Raw genomic sequence first — 14,199 nt, 5'->3', positions numbered from 1 at the left:
AGGTATAGCTCTGTTCCTGTCCTTCATCAACTTTATTTTATGCAAAAATCCTAGAATGACTCAGTTGTCTGTCATTCCCATTGGCTTCCTTTTCACTTCAGAAGCATATACCTCCTTGTCTACTAGCATCCAACATCCTTCCCATCCCTGCTGTGTTCTCAGTGCTAGCTTAGCATTGAGCCATATTCAACAAATAATTTCTCAAATATGATCTCATCTTTTTGGTTTCTTCTCAGAGACTAATATTTATGTTCTGTCATTGTTTCAGCTACCACCCCACTTGAGGATTTTTTTTCTTTTTTTGCATTCTGTGTTGCTTACGTTGTATGGAAAAGTTAATTTCAAATCGACATTAAACTAAGCTGAATACAAAGTCTTAGTAAAGGAGGCCCCGGTGGTCTCATTTACAAAAACATGGCCACTGCTCTTTGCACGTAAAATTTCAGAAAGGGAACTTCAAACAGCTTCATGTTTGCATGCTTCAGTGCGAGAGCATAGGAAAAGACTCTGACATCCACCGTCAGATGTTCTTCAGTCACTTTAGCATCAAATCTCTTCAAGAGATCACTCTTTAGCAAAAAATTACTTCCACAAATTCTCTATCCTCTGGCTTTGGCTTAGGTTTTACATTTTCAGCATCATCTCCATTAACAGTTATTGCCACAATGTATGTGGTACTGCTGACAAACTTGGATCCATACTTACAGCTAAAGAACATTCAGTAACGTCACCTTCATTGCCAGTTTCTTCCTCAAGTTCCCAAAAAGCAGCTGCTTCTGGGCTTTCATTACTGGCTGTGAGACCTGTGGGGAATTCTAGGCTGTAGCTTCCCATTGGCGGTCAGAACTGTTTCACTGGAACGATACATTCATAATAAAGAGTTCTTTGCAGCACTGGGATAACTACCACACCATCAGCCGACTATCCTTCCCAGTTATGTGTTTCAAAGTTTCCCAAGTTCTAGTTTTACCAGTAGGATCCATGTACATTGTTTCTTCAAGCTCGACTGATTTTCCTTTTGAAATTAACTCCTTTGAAATAATAGACTGGTATTTTGAGAAAAATTTGATAGTTCTTGGTTTTCCATAGCTAATCTAATTAGTCTTTTCAGTCCTCAGGCAAGAAGTTCATGTCCAAGGTGTGGGATGAAGAGAAGGATATTCCTTTGGGAAGGGGTTGAAAAAAGAAAGGGCCATTCTGAGGTCGCAGTCTCGGGAAATGCCAGTGGTACACAGCCCTGCTGAAGATGCTAGTGACTTCTTCCATTCTCTCAACTTGTAGAATGCCTCTCTGCTTATGATTGCATTTCTGGGTACCTTTCTGGAACTGTAAGATAATAATTTGTATTGTTTTAAGTCACTGAGTTTGTGGTCGTTGGTCAGAGCAACAACAGAAAACTAATACAGATGGGAAAGGACATTCTAAGAAGAGGAATCTGAAATATGCATAGACTTGAGGCATAACCTATTCAGAGAATGACAGGAGGTTTGGAGTGTTTTGAGTCCACAGTCTGGTAGAAGAAGGGCTGGGAAAGAGATTCATATCAATTGAGACAGGTAATGTTACTGAAAGCCAGACAAAGGTCTTCTGTATTTTTAAAGCAGGTTTCTATAATATTTTATAAAACAATCCTGGAGGTAATGAGCTGGAAACACCAGAGGTATAAGACCAAGAGGATTTTTATATTGCATATGATTTTAATATATATTCTAGCCATATTAGCCCTTCACAAATGCTTAAATTAGATAAGTGAAAGAGGATAGGTTTAGTTAAGTCTAGTAATGCTCTCTAACATGCTTTTTTCTTTACTCATAATGATTCTTCATGTCCATTTCTTTCACATAAGAATGAGCATGAGAAATCATTATAATAAAAGCAGCAGTGTACTGTAATTTCTCCTAGGAAGCTTACCATACGGTACTTGTCTGTATTATTTAATTTAACTTGATCTGCTAAAAATCAGGCTTGTAAGGGCTCATATGTCATACTCATTAAAGTGTCATATTCTTTAAAGAATCTAATCCCAAGGAGACATACAACCCTTTGATAAGAAACATTTTTATGCTCTAACACTAAGAAGTAAAAACTCAACAAATGCACAAGGAACTAAATTAAATGCATTTAAAAATAGTATTACAGATCATTTTTGCCTTGAATGGTCTTTGCTTTAATAATTCATTTGTCTGGGAAAAATGCAACTGATTTTAGATGAATGCAATTAGATATTTAATTTTCCTACCTATAATTATAAACAACTAAAAAGTAACTCTCAATTCCAAAGAATATGAAAGTAAAGAGTATAGATGCTCATCAACACTAATAATAAAATGCCAATTAACACAATCTTGAGATATTATTTTATTCTGACTAAAAAGTTAAAATTTTTAAAAAGTCTCTAATTTAAGAAATAGTGCAGTAAAATTAGTATACATATTCCTTACAAGAAGGATTTACAACCTGTACAGCATTTTTGTAAAACAAAATGCAATTATGCAGCAAGATTCATAAGATGTTCCTTCTAATTGATATAGTTATTAACTTATTCATGTAATATTAATAATTCAATAAATTATCATTATTCTTTTTTCCATTTTTGAAGAAATAATCAATAGAAATAAAAAATATACTATCACAAAGATGTCACTCTATCGTAAATATTAAATAAAATTTAAACATTAGAAATAATCTAACAAAGTGTTAAATCATCATATACCAACACTGTATGAGATATTATGCATACATTAAACATAATAATTAACAGGAACATATAGAAAAATAAAAGTGCTTTAGTGTAGGTAAATTGAAAATAACAGAATACTATGAACACTATGATAACAAAACTGGGTTTATATGTAGATTCTGGTATGCCAAAATGAAATGGAATCAATGTGGTTGAATTGTTTTATATTTTCTTTTACATTTTTAGGAAGAAGATTTTTTTTAAGTTATGAAATTTTATTTACAACTAAAGGAGTAAATATCTTTACAGACATGGGAAATTCAGATTTATCTTAAAAATTCTGGTTTGAAAGATGAAGAAAATTGAGACAAAAGTTGCATCTTTAATTTAAATTTTTTTTTTTTTTTTTAGATTTAGTGTTCAATGTAGGAGTAGCTATATTGAAACCATATCCTGAAATGTTTTCACATAAAATAAAAGACTACTCCTGCTTTTAGGTGTAGCATTATCCTAGTCCTATAACCTGCTTCATGACTTCCAGAGATTTCTTCTTCCTTCTGTTAATCTTGTGTATTTAATTCATACTGCTGAAGTCTATAAGATATCCCCTGGAGAGATATAAGTATCCCTAGAGTAGCCAACATGGTGGTTGGGGACACAGAAAAATGTGTGTTATCTGAAAATATTTAATCTGAATCTAGCTACTCTAGTTTTCTAAAGATTTGATCTTCATAATTTCTCTTCTTATATGGTTTCTATGTTGCTAATTCCATTTTCTATTCTTAATGACCTGGCTAGAACATTTAGAATATGCTAAAAATATTGTATGGAAAAGAGTCACAATTATGTTATTCCTGGTTTTGATATTCATGACGAGTGTTTTACTTTTATTATGATGTGTGCAATCAAATTTTGGTAAAGATTTTTACCATATTTGGGCATTTTTCTTATAGTCCAATTTTACTTAAATTTTTATTTGAAATATTTGTTCAAATTCATCAAATTTTTTTCATGTACTTAACTTTGTGTTTATAACATATCTGATTAATTTGTATAAATTAGATCACTGGAATAAAAAAAATGTGCATTTTTGGAATAAACCTTAGTTGATCATGGTGAATTATTTTATCTAAACATTATTGACTTCAGTTTGCTATTACTTTAATCATTCTTTGTACTTAAATTTATAACTAAAACTTCTCTGTACATTTTAGGTATGATATTTGTCAAGCTGTGATGTTACTCTAATAATGGCTTGATAATTTTTTGTGAGCTATAAACATTTCTATAGCACTGAATATTTCCGTTCTATGAAACTTAATTAAAACTTCCCCCAAATCACATGGGCCTGGTACATTATTTACTAATGGATATTTCAGAAGTTTCTCTTATAGGGAATATGGTTATTATTGTATGTCTAGGTGTTGTACATCTTTTTGCATCAACTTTAGTCATTTATTGAACTTTATCCATTTTCTCTACATTTCCAAGTGTTAACTATGATTCTTTTAGTCTTTGTTCTGTTGTGATTACATATTCTTTCTCCTCTCAGCCTATTTTGGTTTAATTACTTTTTCTTTACTCACTAGTTATTTGTCTATTTTATTTATCTATAGATAACACTACTTTAATTTGGCTTTAAGCCTTTTTTTAAAGTTCCATTAATTTTACTATTTAGCTTAACTCATTGCATCCTCCTAGTCTTATATTTCATATTATTAAGCTTAATTTGTTTGCATCTTTTTTTAATAAGAAAAAATAAACTTAGATTCACTTACATTCCATGGATTATGTAAGAAACTTCATTCTTTCTTTAATTTCTAGAATTTTGCTAATTTCAAGTTTACTTTCTTCCTTGACCCAGGTGTTCATTAAAAGACTGCTCCTTCTCAGGGTCTGCATACTCACCCCCTCCTCTCCTTCAAGTCTTTTCTCAATTGTCACTTCCTAGTGAAGCTTTCCCTGACCACATATCCCTTCCACCCTGTATTTCATAACCTTTTCTCTGCTTTTTCTCCATAACACTTATCATTAGTCAAAATATTATATATTTTAATTATTTTTAATGGTCTATTTTCCCCTACTAACAGAAACTAAGCTTCAAGAGGGCAGATGTATTTCCTAAGTTTTTTTCTTGCTCTATCCCTAGATTGCAAAACACTTCCTTGCTCAAAGTAAACACATAAAATACATTTCTTAGTTAAAGAGTGAATTAATGAATTTTCAGATCGCAAAGGGTTTTTGTTTATTTGCATGCTGTTGATATTCTTACTTCCCGATTACTGCTAAATGGAACTCGATATTTGAATCATCACTGCTGACTGTGAGAATATGCAGAAGAGACCATGTAGAACTTAGTTCTCGAGTCTTTGAGAAAAGTTTGCAGCATGGGATGCTATTATTTGTGATGTTTTGAGAAAGTGGGGGTGAAACTGGATGCAAACTCAGTGACTTGGAAACAGTTTTGACTCTATAATGGAGCCCACGCTGAAGACTTCATGTCCCGTGACTTGCCAGATCAATAAGTTAGGAGACAGTCTATCATTACCTACTTGCACACAGTACTGGAATAATCAATTTATTTCATTGACTCCACCAATACATAAGAAGGTTTGCAGGGTTGGGGTAAGGAACATCCATCTCTGCTTAACCTTGAGAATGGAGGCCCCCTCAATACTCTTCATAAGAGATGCCCCCAACCTGTCAAAGGTATTGTGGCAAACCTCCTGTTTTTCACTGTGTATCTTTTTCCCTCTGCCAATCAATCTACCCCTGCTAAATGAACACTCATATACTGACTTTCTTGTGTGTTAAGCAATCTTACATGCTTTCGCTAGCTGCTTAAGGGGTCAGAATAGTTTAAAAGAAAGCTATTCACAAATATTTTCTCCCATTCTGAGGGTTGTCTATTCATCTTGCTCAGTGCTTTGTGATGACCTAGAGGGGTGGGATAGGGAGGTGGGAGAGAGGCTCAAGAGGGAGGGGATATGGGGATATATGTATACATATGTCTGATTCACTTTGTTGTGCAGCAGAAACTAACACAGCATTGTGAAGCAATTATACTCCAATAAAGTTGTATTAAAAAAAAAAAGCCAGATGAACATGTAATTGCTGCGTTGATAAAACTGATAGAATAAATAGAAAATAACCTTGTTTATAGAGCTTAAAAATGTCAATTTCTTAATTTTAAAAACATAATTTTGTCATAGAAGGCAAGACTTGCAAAGGCAAATAGAGATAATATTCCACAGAAATAATAAAATATGCAATACAATAAAAGTAACCAATAAAATCATATAAGACAAAGAGAAAAGTTTCTCAAAGTTCAAATATAATAAAAAGAAAAAGATGGTATGGAAGAAGGAAGAGAGAGAGACACACACAGAGAAAGAGAGGGAGAGAGAATGAATTAAGACAGAATCATAACAGTAAGAAAAATGATTCCATCATTTGCAATATATTTAACTGCTTGCTCAATCTTAGAATGCACAAAAACGTTTCAGAATTATTGAAATGAATTCTACCAAAAAATCCTACTAACTATAGTTTAGTACTTGCTGAAAATGTTGTTTGTGTTTAACTTGAGGGCACAAAGTCCGAATACAGTGCTCAAGGTTTACTTGGGCTAGTTCTTTCTCCCACTTCAGGGTGAGGGCGGTTAAGTCACTGATGTAAATTCAGTTTGGTCCATCTGTTTCTGTTTGAATTCTATTTTATGGTACCTTTACCAGAATTGTTCACTATTTTTATTCCTCTCTCTCTCTCCGCCCTCCCCACCTAAAGTGTCGGCATAGTTCGAATAATCAGACCCATACCATCATGTACACACATAGAACTGACACAACATGACCTCCTTTCATTCCTTCTATTCTTTCCACTATGTTCCCATTCATCTCCCTAGAGGTAACCAATCCTCTGGAACTCTGGTTTAGTACTCCTATTTTTCTTTTTAGAGAGGAGACACAACTATTTTCTTACCCCTGCCTTTATTTTTTTAACAAAACTTTTTCTAGATATTTTCTGATACATTTTCTGCTTAAAATATGTCACATATAAATATGCTATATTAGCTCAAAAAAGATGTTTCTTATCATTTTTACAGCTGCGCAGTACACCATATGTCTACACATATATATCACTAATAAAACGAATTGCCTATGTTTGGACATTGATCTAATTTCCCGCAGCTTTTAAATTACAAATAATGCTGCAACGTAATAAGGGTATATTTTCTGGTTAAGTTTGTGGAAGTGAGGTTACTGGGTCAAAAGGTAACATGTAGATTTGTTGGCTATTACCTGATTCTCTCCCTTAGGCTTGTGCAAATTGGCATCCCTCAGCAATTTATGGGAGTGTCTTTTTCTACACAGCCCCACCACAGAGTAAACTGTAATCTCTCTCTCTCTCTCTCTCTCTCTCTCATCATCTATCCATCCATATAATCTATCTAAAGTTTGCCAGTCTTCTAAGTGAAAAATATTATCACAATTTATTTATATACTTTTCCCTTATTAGAAGTGAAGTTGAAAAACTTTTCATATATTTGAGTCACACTAATGACTAAGAGTGGCTCACTGTGCCTAAACTGTTTGCACAAACAATGTGGTTTGCGCTGAACTCCCTTCTTTCCTTCTAGGTGTTTGGAGTTTTGATACATTCCTGGCAGAGGGTGCCTGTGTGACCAGCCCTCACAGAAATCCTGGACATTAGGTCGCAATGAGCTTCTCTGGTAGATATTTCACATGTATTGTCAAGATTTGTTGCTGAGGGAATTAAGGATAGCTTGTGTGACTCTACTAGGAAAGGACACTTGGAAACTTGCACCTGGTTTCATCTGAACTTTGCCCCATTTGTCTTTTCCCTTTGCTGGTTTTGCTTTCTATCTTCTCACTGTAATAAATCATAACCATGAATATGACTACATGTTGAGTTCTGGGGATACTCCTAGCAAATCATCCAACCAGGGGTTGGTCTTGAAGATCTGACGCATATGGTGATTTATATTGGTGGACTTCCTAATGTTGTATCAACATTGTAATCCTAGAATAAATTCCACTTGATCATGGCATATCAGTTTCTTAATGAGGTATTGAATTCTGTTTGCTAATAACTGTATGACTTTTGAATCAATACTAGTAAGTGATATTTGTATGTAATTTTCATTTTTAACTGTCTTTATCAGGTTTAGGTATAACTGCTATATTTACTTCACAAAAAGTATTAAAAGTTTTTCTTTATTTTCTATGAGCTGGAAAAGTTTGAAAAGCAAACTTTTGGGATGATCTAACCTCTGCTATTTTGATATTTCCTTTGAAGTCATCTGAGCTGGATGATTTCTCTTAAGAAAGTTTCTTGATAAATTTCTCTATTGTTATATGGAAATTATCCTATTTAGGCTTTTGATCTATACTAGGGTGAATTTTGGCAAATCATATTTCTCTAGGAAATTACCATTTCATTTTTCAATTATATGCAGAGAGACCTTAATATTTTTTTTAAAAAAGTATTCCATTTTAATGACTAATTCTCCTCTGTCCTTTCTTATTTTTATTATTTATGCTTTCTTTTTTCCCTTAAGTTACCTAGTGATTGGCCTTTTTATGTGAATTTTACCAAAAAACATCATTTTCAGTTAGTAATTATATATTAGCTGTTTCCCAGTCTCTACTTTGTTGATTTTTGCTTTTGTCTTCATTCTTTACTGTCTTCTTCTTTCTTTTGTTTCACTTGCTTTTCTTTTTCCATCTTTTTTGAGCTGGGAATTTCATTCATTTACATTTTTAATTTTTTTGACAAAAAAGTTTTATGGCAATAAAATTTTGTCTGGTCACTTCCTTAAAATTTCTGTATATTCTGACATAGAATACCTCCATTATCGTTAATTTTTAGAAAAATCATTAATTTGAGATTGTGTTTTACCTTTCATCCAAGAGTTTAAAACAGAAATTGAAAGGTTATAGGAATGATGGAGATAAACATTACATACAATTATAATATATTACAAATATCAAATAGCCCACTTGTTTAAAATCTCTAGATTAACCATAAATAGCTGCAATAATTGTACAGTATAACAGCTGTAAATAGCCTTAACTTTTCACTAGAAAACTTCATAAAACTGAATATGAAACAGACAGAGCGTCTTGACTTTCCTATTTCTATCAGATGGAGGCCAAAGAACTTCAGTAGTTCAGGCTCTGCTGAGACAAATTAGAAAAGAAACATAAAATAGAGTTATTTGCATAGAGTACATTGCCCAGGGATGCAACAAATTGGTCTTTCTAAAAATGATACGGCAATGGAGACAGCTAAGAGCTTGTTAGAGATTCCTATAGGTCTCAAAGGGTTCAAACCAGAAACAGAACAGAACATTGTTCAGTATATTTTCACAGCGATTCAAAAGTTTTTGCAAAACTCACTCTGGAAATCTTCAGGGAAAATCATACTTCGCTACTGTTTTCTGGCAACTTTCTATATTCTCAGAATAACCCTCAAAGCCATTTTGGGTTGGTCCTAATGGCCCATGAATCTGGCAACACTGTTGGGAGTCATGCCACTCTGACAGCTGGACCTGATTGGAGCCATGTCTCTGGACAAGAGAGTCCATCAGTTTTATTTATGGCAGGCAGATTCCCTGTAGTGACATTTGCTGTGAAACTCATTCTGCATATTTTTAGTTCTCCTTTATAGCATAATATGTCTTAGTATCCCTTGTCTTATTTTTCCTTTTTGTTACTTATCTACGTGCAAACATCTAGTATTTTTATAACTCCTATCTCTATATCCCTTATATTTCTCTATTCTCTTCATTTCCCTTACATTTTCTCCCATATCAAGTACTACAAAACTTTTCCCTATTGAGTTCATGTAATTTCCCCTCAGTAATTGGTTAATCTTGTCCGCCTTCCTGGTCAAGGCACCGCTTTCTCTCACCTGAATTATTATAACAGTCTCCTAATTGGCCTTTCTGATTTTTGTCCTTCTTCCCCTACAATCTACTTGTAACAAGGCAGCTGGTGTGATAATAAATAAATAAACAGTGTCTTTCATTTGTTGAAATGTCTCTAATACACTGGCTTCCAGTGTTTCAAAGAGATAAAGACAAATGACTTAAAACGGCCACCAATGTCCACCATGTTCTGAGCCTTTCTTTCTTATAGCTCCTCGACTTTATCTCCTACCGTTTCTCTCCTCCTTTGAAACATTTCACACTCCCTGAATGCAGTGCTATAAGTATTACATAAAATAATTGTATTTTCCTGTAGAAAATACATATTTCCATTTACAATAATAATGCAGACCTTTAATCAAATTTAGTGGTCCTTTTCCTTTTAATAAAGAACTGAAAATAAAAAAAATGTAGTTTCAGAAAAATATTTTTTTGAGATCAGAAATCTCTGTTTATGATTATATATAGTCATTTAAAGAGTATATTTAAGTTTCTATTACTGAAACTTAAATTATATTTGAGCAAACTGTGTGCTGCAAGTGACTTTTTGGCATAAATATTATATGCTAGCCCATATTTCCAGGCCTTTTTTGAAAAACATATGTAAAAATTGCCAATAAATTATGATCCCATGGGATTTAAAAATCTCTTCAGAAAATAATTTTCAAGAAAAGGGAGGAAATGATTTTTAGCAAAAAAATTTATTGAGGGTCTTGGATAGCATTATCTCATTTAATTATTATAATAAATAAAGCATGCATTTTAACCCCATTTCCAAGGAAACTGAGTCCCAGAAAGGCAGCGTAGTTCTTTTGATGACATATAGCAACTATGCGTCAGAACTGGGATGTAAATTCATTTCCTTCTAACTGTAAATATTCTACTTCCTGCTGTGTCATATCATGGTTTCTTAAACAATAGTTACTACCTTTGATATAATGACCACAAATTTGTATTTACTAGTATTAAAATCTTTACATATCTGCTAACATTAAATCGAGCTTGTTAAAATAGAGGCATTTAAACATATACCTTATGATACATCATGTATATATTTTTTTAAGTCATCATTTTTAAAATTAACTTTTATTGGAGTATAGTTGATTTACAATGTTGTGTTAGTTTCTGCTGTACAGCAAAGTCAATCAGTTATACATATACATATATCCACTCTTTTTTAGATTCTTTTCCATATAGGTCATTACGTAGTATTGAGTAGTGTTCCCTGTGCTATATAGTAGGTTCTTATCAGTTATCTATTTTATATATAGTAGTGTGTATATGTCAATCCCAAACTCCCAATTTATCTCTCCCCTCCCTTCTCCCTTGGTAACCATAAGTCTGTTTTCTACATCTGTGACTCTATTTCTGTTTTGTAAATAAATTCATTTGTACCATTTTTTTTAGATTCCACATATAAGCAATATCATATATTTGTCTTTCTCTGTCTGACTTACTTCACTCAAAAAGACACATGTACCCCAATGTTCACTGCAGCACTATTTACAATAGCCAGGACATGGAAGCAACCTAAATGTCCATTGATGGATGAATGGATAAAGAAGATGTGGTACATATATACAATGGGATATTACTCAGCCATAAAAAAGAATGAAATAATGCCATTTGCAAAGACATGGATGGACCTTGAGATTGTCATACTGGATGAAGTAAGTCAGACACCAGTGTAGATATTTTAAGTGTAGTATTTTTTTCTTAAAGAAAAATTTTAGCAATTGATGGGCTAATTTAAGAGAAAAATTGTTTTTTAAGTCTAATTTACATACAGTAAAACATTCCTTTTGATGTACAGTTTTCTGAGTTTTGAAAAATGTATTCAGAAGTGTAGCATCACCACAGTTAAGATACACAACTGTTCTACCTCTCCAAAATATTACACTCTGCCTCTTTGTGTTTCAACACCTACACCCACCTCTAACTCCTAATAATCACTCATCTGTTTTTATATATTTTCTCTTCCTACAGTTTTTTTCATTTTCAAGAATGTCATATAATTGGAACCATGTTGGCTGTAGCCTTTTGAATCTGGCCTTTTCACTTAGCATAATGTACTGGAGATTCATTCATGCTGTTGCATGTTTCAGCAGTTTGTTCCTTTTCATTGCTGAATAAGTATTTCATTGCATGGATTTATCACAGTTTATTTATTTACCCATTGAAGGACTTTTCCAGGTTTTGATGATAATGAATCAAGCGACTCTGAAATTTGCGGAAAGATTTTTGTTTGAACATAAAGTTTCATTTCTTGGTTAAATATCTAAAAATTAGATTGCTGGGTGTTACAGTAAGTGTCTGTTTCACTTTATAAGAATCTGCCAAACCATTTCTAGAGTGGTTGCACTGTAAAGGTACATTTAATATTATATTGTGACCCTATCCGTTAAATAATATAGTTTCCTAATTACTAACACTGTATTTTAATCTACTGTATTTTCATCTAGAGCTATGATCTAGAAAAATTTAACCCAATGCAACCTAATTCAGCCTAAATATCTTCCATGTTAGTGACATTGACTTCACAGTATTCAAACTCATAAGTTAATAATGGAGACTTAGAGCTAATAACGAATTACAAGTTAGTGGTAAGTTGGAATATTTTTTTAAATTAATGTGTTCTTCAGTACTTTCCTCATTTAAATGATTAATATGTACTTCAAAAATTTAAATTAAATATAATATTAAAGTATTATAAATAAAACCTAAATCTTTCAAATAATTAGAGTAATTCTATTAAACTTGGTATTTAGAATTTTTTAAGAATAATTTTTAACTTGAAATAAAGTAACAGCGCAGAGCTTACAGTGCAAAGCAAATTTAGCTACATTGATTTGACAGTCTTTCAAAACTACATTTTATTTTCAGATGCCCATTCTAAAAGCATCTTAACATTTACAGTTGGTTTTTATAATTGGTTTTCTTCTAGAAAACTCCAAAACATGGAACACTAATTAAGGGGTTGAAATGGAAATACCCTAACTTCTTCAGGTGGAGTAACCGTTCCCCAAATGGATCTAAGTTTGGTATATGCTTGTGTCTCTGATAAAGAATCTCATGAGGATCACCTGAGTGTCAGTCCTTCACTGATTCACTGTCACCTCCATATGATTTGATCAAGAAAGTCTTGCTGAATGTAAAATATACCATGAATATAACGGCCAACTGTCCTTCCTCCTCCAAAACTTCCTCACAGTATTTGTGATAGTTGACCAACCACTTTGTCTTAAAATATAAGAACCATTTAAGTCATTTATCTCTGTGAGTATTCCTTATACCATGATTAACTCTCTTTACTCACGCCCTACATTTAATGTATTAAGTTTTAGCATAGATCATATTCTCTTTTCTCTATACTCCTAACAATTTAAAATCTTCTATTTCCCCATTTTTAAAAAAAATTTTATCATTCCCTCCTTTTAAATGAGTCTCTATTTCTATCTTTAATGATGCTTCTGTGCTCATGTCTCACATGTCCTTCAGCTTTAGGGTATATCTATTGTTTGCTCATAGGCAGCAGAAAATTGCAACCCAAACTGAACACTTCATCTTATCCCATTAAATAAGATTCTTCTCCAGAAACTTAGCAAAATTCACCAAGTTTACCAGGCTTGAAACATTGATTCCTCACATTCCTTTCTTGCTTATATCTATCCAACCATTATCATTTTCTCTCACTGATGCTAATCACTTCCAGTTCTTTCTCTCTTCCTTTAAAAATAACATTCTAGTTCAAGCTCTCATGCCTATTTCCTTGATTATTCAGTGTTCTAACTGGCCTCATTTTTTTCAGCCTTTATCCACTCTTATTCACTTTATATAATCCTCCAAGGTAAATGCTCATTTTACCCAGTTATATTTTAGCAACTACATTGGTTTCATATTTATAACCAAGTGAGGAACAAATTCCATCATCTGTCATCATGATAGTATGTCAGCTTTTCTTTCCAGTCTTAACTTCTCTTAGCTTTCAAAATCTCTGTGCTCAAGGGGAATTATACTGTTTAACATGCTTTAAATATTTATTATTTCTCTGTGCCTTTCTTATGCTTTTTCTCTGATTCTACTATAACTCGTTTTGTGTGTGTGTGTGTATAAAATGCTGTTTACTCTTCATTTTGGCACCATCTGTAAAACCAAATCAAAATTTCAATTCTGTATATGTGCAGTAATTGAAGATTGGCAAATAATTGGGTTATCAACCATATTAAAATGTTTATAATAATAAAATATAACTGTATTATTGTTTATAACATTAAATAATACTTGTTTATAATTAAAATAATATTGTTTAGAATATTAAACATTAAAATAATATGTTCACAGTATGATTTTAATGTCTTATACAGCCATACACATACATCGCAGGTTATCTCTAAGGCATACTGGTATTTTTTGTTTCCTTCTCTGTATTTTTCCATATTTTCTAAGCTCTATACAATGGATACCATTTGTCATAAGAAATAATACATGATTCCTGTTGATAAGGAAAATAGGATCAACAATATTCATAAGTACAAAAAATATACTTATCCATCTTAAAAGTCAATTT

The 14,199-nt window shown here is 32.5% G+C and overlaps 1 pseudogene; it reads right to left on the bottom strand.

Annotated features, from left to right (window-relative positions):
- Positions 1–404: 404 nt before the first annotated feature.
- Positions 405–1,087, bottom strand: LOC133096633 (ADP-sugar pyrophosphatase-like; annotated as a pseudogene).
- Positions 1,088–14,199: the final 13,112 nt, after the last annotated feature.

The sequence above is a fragment of the Eubalaena glacialis genome, chromosome 8, assembly GCF_028564815.1.
Source record: "Eubalaena glacialis isolate mEubGla1 chromosome 8, mEubGla1.1.hap2.+ XY, whole genome shotgun sequence".
NCBI lineage: Eukaryota > Metazoa > Chordata > Mammalia > Artiodactyla > Balaenidae > Eubalaena > Eubalaena glacialis.
The sequence above is the reverse complement of the archived record's forward strand: the minus strand, read 5'-3'. Positions and strand labels throughout refer to the sequence as shown.